The sequence below is a fragment of the Euprymna scolopes genome, chromosome 4, assembly GCF_053919585.1.
Source record: "Euprymna scolopes isolate OS-2025 chromosome 4, ASM5391958v1, whole genome shotgun sequence".
Taxonomy (NCBI): Eukaryota; Metazoa; Mollusca; class Cephalopoda; order Sepiida; family Sepiolidae; genus Euprymna; species Euprymna scolopes.
Genome location: NC_136485.1, coordinates 140,227,965 through 140,236,488, shown reverse-complemented (window position 1 = coordinate 140,236,488; position 8,524 = coordinate 140,227,965).

The following is an 8,524-nucleotide window of genomic DNA, read 5'->3' as shown; positions in this document are numbered from 1 at the left end:
CGTATAACGATTTTTTCAATTTTGACCCATTTTTGACCCCCTTAAAAACTACTTTAACTAGTTAAAGACCCATAAAAAAATGGTCCGCAAAAAATCCAATCATTTGAGACCCCTAGCGCCGCTCTGCGGGTTTTAGTTTCAGGGGAGATAGAATTTGAAAATATGGAGACAGACAGACAGACAGACATATAGCCTTTTATATATTATATATGTATAACCATTTTTTTTCAATTTTGACCCCTTTTTGACCAATGCTTTCAAGAATTTTAAACGATTTTAAACGATGGAGGTCTAAAACGTTCGTGAATACAGCAAATTTCTTTTTACACTATAACAAAATGTCTGGAAACTAGCCCATCATAAAGAAAAATGGATTGTAAGAGAAACAAAGAGTTATCTCTCTGCTCTTCAATGAAACGTGCATATATATATATATATATATATATATATATATATATATATATATATATATATATAATGTATTCTCTCATCGAAGACGATGAATAAGGATTCAGTATGCAATCTTCAGCAGCTCCTAAGCTCTGTGACACCACATGTATAATTGCAATCCTGTAGACATCCGGCACACTCCTCCGCAGACGGTGAACTTTCATATGCTCGTCGGTCAAAGATGCCTTCTCGAGTGAACAGATAACCCTGCTTTGCTGCATGCTCTGAAACCACAGTGGCGGCATACATATTCATTTTTAGGTGGATTTTTCTTGTGTTTTGCCTTCATATTTGCACGAAGGGCGTCCCTATGACAAAGTCGGTTATGTTCAAATTCTTTGGTTCCCAGTTAACACATCTTCCTCCATTCTCTGCGATCCCCTGCTGCACTCTCCCAGGAACTCAGAGAAATTCCACAACGTTTCAGGTTGTCTTTTAGTTTATCTTTGTAATGAAGCAAAGGCTTGGTCATAAATGATTTACGAACAATGTACAATTCTGAGTTTGTTAATCTCTTAGAAAAAAAAAATCTTCCTTATAGACAATATTTCTAGTTTTACTATTAGGGGTGAATATGAAAAGGTCGTTTTTACTTCCTACTCTAGAAACACCGACATATATAGCTCTCCGTGTGAAAAACAATCTCTTTCTAAATGCAAACCAGCACCTTGTAGTGTCTGACCTTGGGACTTATTGATAGACATTGCAAAAGACAAACATATAGAAAACTGAACGCGTTTTGATTCAAAAGGCATATTACAGGAATTTGAGAGATAAAAACAGCTTCGCCTTTTCCACAGTCAGAAATTATTGCGGCCTGTAAAACGTTTCTCATAAATTTCTTGACAATGACAACGAATCTTGTGCCATAGCTTAACTTTGGTGGTAAGAGGTTGTGCAAAAGCATGATCTGACCACCCAGTTTCAATCAAAGACAATGAGGAGGAGCGACTGTTGGTTCGATGGAATTCAGAAATTCAACTAGATAATTGACTATTTCAGAATTTTCTACGATAGAGTCTATGGATTTATAATTATGTTCAGTTTCTGACAACATTTTCACAAGTATCTTGCAATATTTTTGGTGCCATAATTGCTCTTTCACACAACTAATCATGATTTAAAAATTTTTTTAAATTATGATGGAAAAAACATTTTCAATTAGTTCTTCAACTGAGTTAACCAAGGTGGATATTTGTGATGAATTTATTTTACCTTTCCTTCTCCAAGTTTCAAAAGGGCAATTTATCCAGACAGAAAATCCCTATGCAAATGTGCCCTCATATTTGTAGAAAGTTTGAAACGTTTGCCATGTTTATACAGTACAGAGAATTTAAAACATGCTTTCAATTCCTCTGCCTTAGTTCTCCTGGCAATAACTGGCAAAGTTTGCATAAAATCACCTGAAAGCTCTGCAGTTACACCTTAATAAATAAATAAATCGATTTTACAAAACAAATTGGGTACTTTGACCTATCAATGATAGGTATATATATATATATATATATATATATATATATATATATATATATAGCATAGAAATATGTGCAGGTTAATAATAATAATAATAATCAAAAATAATAATAATCAATAATAATAATAATAATATTATATATATAGTCTTGGAAGTTTTTAACCTTTAAAAGTATACAAAAAAATATTTTTTATCATTCGTTAGAAAACCATCTAGTCAGTAAGTTATTTAATCACCTGCAATCACTGCATCAACTCGCTCTCGAATTTACTATAATACCAATAATTTATTTTTCAAGGGATCATCAGTTGTTTACCATGAAACACTGTTTCGGGGATATATATATATATATATATATATATATATATATATATATATATATATATATATATATATATATATAAAGTGTGATGATTAAACTATGGATTAAAATATATAAAAATAAATTCATGTTAAAACTTTTTAGTTTGAAACAAGGCATATATGGAGAAGAATTATATTTATTTCCTTAGTCCATGGGCTTTCAATAAAAGCTCATATCATCAGAGGAAATGAAATGCAATTAGCAAAATATTCAGCTATGAATACACAACTATTTTAATGATAAACACATATATTAGAAAATGTTATTTTAAAGTTATTTAAATGGTGTTTAAAAGTCATGAAAAGCCATAAAAAAGGATTATCAGTTGTACTCAAATCCAAAGGAAGCTTGAATGATGTGTGAGCTGGTCAATTTCCAGGGAGTAAAATTGCAGCAATTCCAGAACTTGCTACAAGTAAGGCTATTTTCTTTCTCTGCCTAATAAATTGGTGACAAAAGTTTTCCCAGTTCCTCATGCTGCATCTAAAAAATATAACTCTCTTTTCTCATGGGTCACTTGCTATAGTTCTTAGCAAAGAAAATGAAGTCGGTTCTCTTATTTCATGAAGAAAGAGTCTAAAAAAAACTGTCCTTATTAGTCAAAATCAACAATGGACCCAAAAAGATCAAACCGGACCTTTTGATCTCTCAATGGGCTCTTTAGATTCAGCAGAGACAACTTATCTAGTTGTTTTTTTTTTTAATTCTCTACAACCTAACAAAAATAATAGATAGAAAAAATATAAGACTGTATAGAGATGATGGTTTGCTAATTACTGAGAACTCCAAATGTGAAAGAACTAAGAAGGCACTAAATAAATAAATAGAATTAACTTAAAAATTGACATCAAATTTAATATAAAAACTGTAAACTTCCTTGATCTCACTTTTAACCTCACAAATGATACATAGAACCTTATGCTAAGGATAACACCATTACACCCACTATTTAATCACCCAAAACGTATTAACCACATCCCCAGAATTAGTACTAACTCGTCGAAACTATTAACCAATACTTTTTCTTATATTTAAAACGAAAAAATAAGTCTCCCATGAAAATGAACATTTCCCAAATTATACATGTACTATTATCTGAACTCAGAAACACGCGGCTTTTCTTTTTTTTTCTTCTCTAGTGTATGCATTACTTTTAGCTAGTCTAAACTTAATACGTAACCCTAAAGGTATCACTCTTAACCAGTTTTTTAAACGAGTTCTCCAAATGTAAATTAATACAAAATAATCCAGACTTGCCAATTTCATAAAAGTTCCATTATAGCATATTTATTATGGGGTGGAGCTGGAATGCTCGAACATTCTGACATAAGGTAAATAAAGCATTGTTGAATTAAAAGAAATAAATAAAAATACAGAACCCACCAAGTACTCCCATCTCTAATCATTTGTATAGTTATATGACCCCCACTAGAATCCACACCATCTTAGAGTGCCTTTTTAAATTTTTAAATTGCTTTAGTTTAGTTGGTTCCTATAAATATCCCCACTCCTTTTTTTTTTAAACTTTTTCTGCATACCTCTAAGCCAATTAAATTTCTTGAATCCCCACCACTGCACCAAATACTTACCTAAAAATACCCTGTTTAATTCTTAAACACCAAAACTTCCATATCATTCCTAGCTGTTGACCTTCGATGCTTCTAACCAATTTTGATTTTTATTTATACTTTGCAAACCCAATATATATAATAGGAAGTATAATAAATACAACTAACGGAATGTGTGTTGAATTTCTGCCATATCAACGCTTCCCCACCCAACATATCTAGGGCGTTTGTGTGGGCTATATAGGACGTATGTTGAAATGAGATCAGCTAGACGTATGTTGACATTGTGGGCCACCAAGGATGTCCCTGACGACCTCTCGCTTTGTGTAAGCCCCTCTCCCCTTGGCATTTGCTCGTCTGAAGCGTCTGGCTCACCTCAAATACATAGCCCCACATCCGTCCTCTTCTAATTCAACCTATTTGGTCCACGACTCAAATATGTGCTTCTTCCGTACCCTCTTTTTCATTCTTTCTCTCTCCCCCTTTTTCATATATTTATTTTTATATAATTGTCTTAACCCCCCCCTCTCTCTCTCTCTCTCTCTCTTTCTCTCTCGTTTTCTTCATTGTCGCACGTTGACCTCAAGAGGTCGTATACCCCTCTCTTCTCATTTTGACTTTCTACATCAGAAGAAACAAAAAACCTTCTGTCTGCTGAAGAAACACTTGTAATGGACTAAATTTATACCTGAGGTTTAAAAATAAAAAAACATATTCAGCTCTACTAACGTATTGAGCACTTTTTATCCTGTTTTTTTTTTTTTACCATGTATATAACCCCACAAATAAGCAGATGATAAGTCATTCGAACACTATAAAATACAGCAATGGCTTAAAAAACAAGAATTTTATTTTATTTTTTTGTAGACACGAACAGATGATTTAATTATTTTCCAACAAAAAACTTTAAAAAAATCATGTTTTCTATATAGTTTTAAAGGTAGAAAAACTTCCAGGACTATATATATATATATATATATATATATATATATATATATATATATATATATATATATATATATATATATATATATATATGCTCCCATACATATATACACACATATATATTTATATATATATATAAAGGGAATTAAGTAATGTAAAATAAAAATTTACAAAATTTATTGCCTAAATAAAAAGAATACAAAGGATTATTTTCTTATTCCACAGAGTTTTAAAAATGAGGTCTTTTTTTCAGCAGAAAATGAGTAGCAAAATAAAAGTACAGAATTATTATGAAATTGCATAAAAATTGAAAACTGAAAATTGAAAAGTGCTAAAAAATTGAATTTAATTTAAAAAAAAAATATTTATGTCCATGAATTTAAATAACATGAAATCACAAAATCCGATCAATGAAATTGATTGATAATAAAATACGCGTAACAAAAATTCATACTTAACGTGACTTCTAAGGATTTTTGAACTCTCATCTATTTGGATTTATTTACAATAATAGATTTATTATCAGTATGTCATTATCAATCATTTTTCTCATTTGAACAGCAAATTTTGTAAAGTTTTTTTTTTTTTTTTTGCTAATGTTTTCTCTCCAATATTCAGCAATTTTTTTCAGGATAGGATTGAGTCCATAAATAATTATATTAATCTTTATATATTACTACTTTGAATATACACATGCATTAGAAGATAATTTGGATGCCTACTAGACACTGCCCTCGAGTGTCTAAGGTTTCTCTATATAGGGTTTTGTAAGGACTAAAATCTCACTGCAAAATCAACAGGGACCGGATCATTACTAGAATGGTCTAATCTCTGTTGATTTGGAGGAGGCCCAGGATAAAATCCCTAGCCGAGGGTGTGTATGTATATATATATATATATATATATATATATATATATATATATATATATATATATATATATATATATATATATACACACACAATCCAATAGTTACTCCAGAATGACTTGGATATCGTCCTGATATAACTTTTGGGCGAATGCATTCTGGTATTTCAAGGGGTGTCCGCTGAAAGCACATACAGGCCGTTCTCAGGCACTTCCACACATGCTTGTCTCAAGAACTTCTAAAGATAGCATACTTGTTATTTCTCAGTAGCTCTTTGAACCAATATGGTGTAAAAACTCTCATGCTCAACTTTCGATTAGGTCCTACTAGCTAACTTTTATTTTTAATTGATTTTTGTCAAAACATTTCATAGTTTGATTTGTTAGCTTAAATGCTATTAGCGACAATCTGAAAAGATAACTTTGTATATTTGGTAAGCAAAAAGAAGAAAAAAAAAAGTGACAGAAACCACTCACAAAAACAGTAATTCATCTGTTTGGCATGGTAGCTGCAGAAATGGTGGAAAGAAAAAGTAAAGATCTTCTGTTTATAGCTGGATTATTTTATATGTGACACTAAATTGCTTATGAGACAAATGGCCGCTTTAAGAGGTATAAATTGGGAAGAACAGAGAATTCAGTGTTTGACAGTTGAGAGAAAACATCAAAACAGATTTATTCGTGTGAATTATGTTGTTAGTGAAGAGGGGTTAGAGTTAGGGTTAGGGTTAGGGTTAGTGAAGAGGGGTTCCATCAGGAATCTTTTTAGGATTGCACAAAATGATTGAGAAAAAAAAAAGCAAACAAAAAAAAAAGAAAAAAAATTATATTCTATCCCAGTAATAAAAAAACTGCATGCATGTAGTGGTCCTGTTTTTTTAACAGCGTCAGCGACCATGGCTCTCCAAATTGTAGAGCCATGGTAATCTCAGGAAAACAAGTAAAGACGGTAGTTTCCCGTTGCTTTCCATCTTGATTTGGAGATGTATCTCCCCCCGGTGAGTTAAACGCGTCCCTAGCCTGGAAATTTCTACAACTTGGTTTGGTACATACGTACAAAAACTTAACTTTGTAATCGTTTGACTTTTTAATCGTTTAATTTCACCCATTTTCAGTTCTCTGCCCGCGTAGCGTGGCAGTAAGTTATCAGGCTACTGACCTCAAGGGTTCGAGTTCGAGCCTACCTACCTACCAGAATTTTTGTTTTCCTTTACACCTCCAAACACCCGGGCAATGCCAAGTACCCCCGCTAGTCTATTATATAAATCTCATCCGTCTGTTTAAATGTATGTATGTATGTCGGCATAAAACTTTCGACAGAGGTAACGGATTTTCACGAGATCCGTATCATTTTGAAGCTCGATGTCTCGGACGACAATATAGAAAAATTAGCCAAAAACATCAATTCCTTCACCCTCAACTGGACAATTTTCGACAAGGAGAGGTCGATTTTTTGTGAGCCATTTTTGCAAGTTATCGTATCGATTGGATTGACTTTGCCTAATTTTAACGTTCTGAACTTCCGGTCGTGTCATGGAGATGTCAGATTTTCTTTCACTTTCTTTTCCACCTTCACGTCATGGATTCAAGCCTGCCTGCCTACTACCACTTTTTTTTTTTTTTTTGCTTAACACACACCTTCAAACACCCGGCCACAGCCGGGTACCCAGGCTAGTCCAGAATAAATTGATGGTGTTGGAATGGGGGAGGTATGAGATGTGTATTGATTGTTGAGAATTAAATCACCATGCAACACTAGCTTAGATGAAACTCTGGAGAAAGCATTGTGTGTGAAATGAATATTCCTATTTACTAGCCTCATCCCAAAGGCGGAGTTAGACAGATGGTCAGGTTTTTTTGGACGGGACGTGGGGGGGGGGATTTTATCTCCCCCAAAAGTAACACTAGATTGAAATAAAATTTTAAATTCCTTCAGTCTAGAAACGTATAGTTTGTCACTTTGTCATCCCAGCCCTTTGTGATTGAACTTGATTACTCCCCGTGCCACAGGAAGCCAATGCGATCTACTACAATGAAGGTTGGGTATATAGTGTTGATCTTGTGCCCCCCCCCATCCGGCTCGACTGTGTGTTCTTTCAACTCGAAATAATTCATGTGACTGAAATAGGAATTAATTACCTATCTTCATCTTTCAGTCACATATAAATTATGAATATAGTTTTCAAAAAGAATTTCTCCTTCATTGGCCAAGGACAAAAAAAAAATGAATCAGAAAAGATACGACACTTTGCTCCTAGGCCAAGTTAAGGTCGGGAAATTTCATATTTAACAATATAAGTCTAAAGTAAATATAGACATAGACTAAAAGTAACAATTTCTTAAAGTTTTCTAATGAGAAAGATTATGGTTAAAAGTAAGAATTGTCTCCCTTGTATTAAGTTACTATTAACTCCGACGTAGTTATCTCCCTTTGATTTTGAAATTTAAAGCGGTATTTTCACTGTGTTATTATAAATAGAAGTTTGTTTCATAGTGTCCCAATCTGTCCTGACCATTCACAGAAAGGTAAGGCTCATAATATCATCATGGAAGAATTATCTCAGATAAATATGAAAAAGAAGAGGAAGCTAATTCTGGATCCTCAATATATGATCAGGAGACAGGAGAGCAGCAGCAGCAGCACTGTCACATACATATATACACACACACATACATATATATATATATATATATATATATATATATATATATATATATATATATATATATATATATATAACCAATCTGCAATAATTTTATATTAGTTAATAAGTTATAACAGAGCTGTGACAACAGAATATTCTTTTCATTCTCTAGTATATATCCGACACAGTAAAGGCACAGTCAATGAACCGT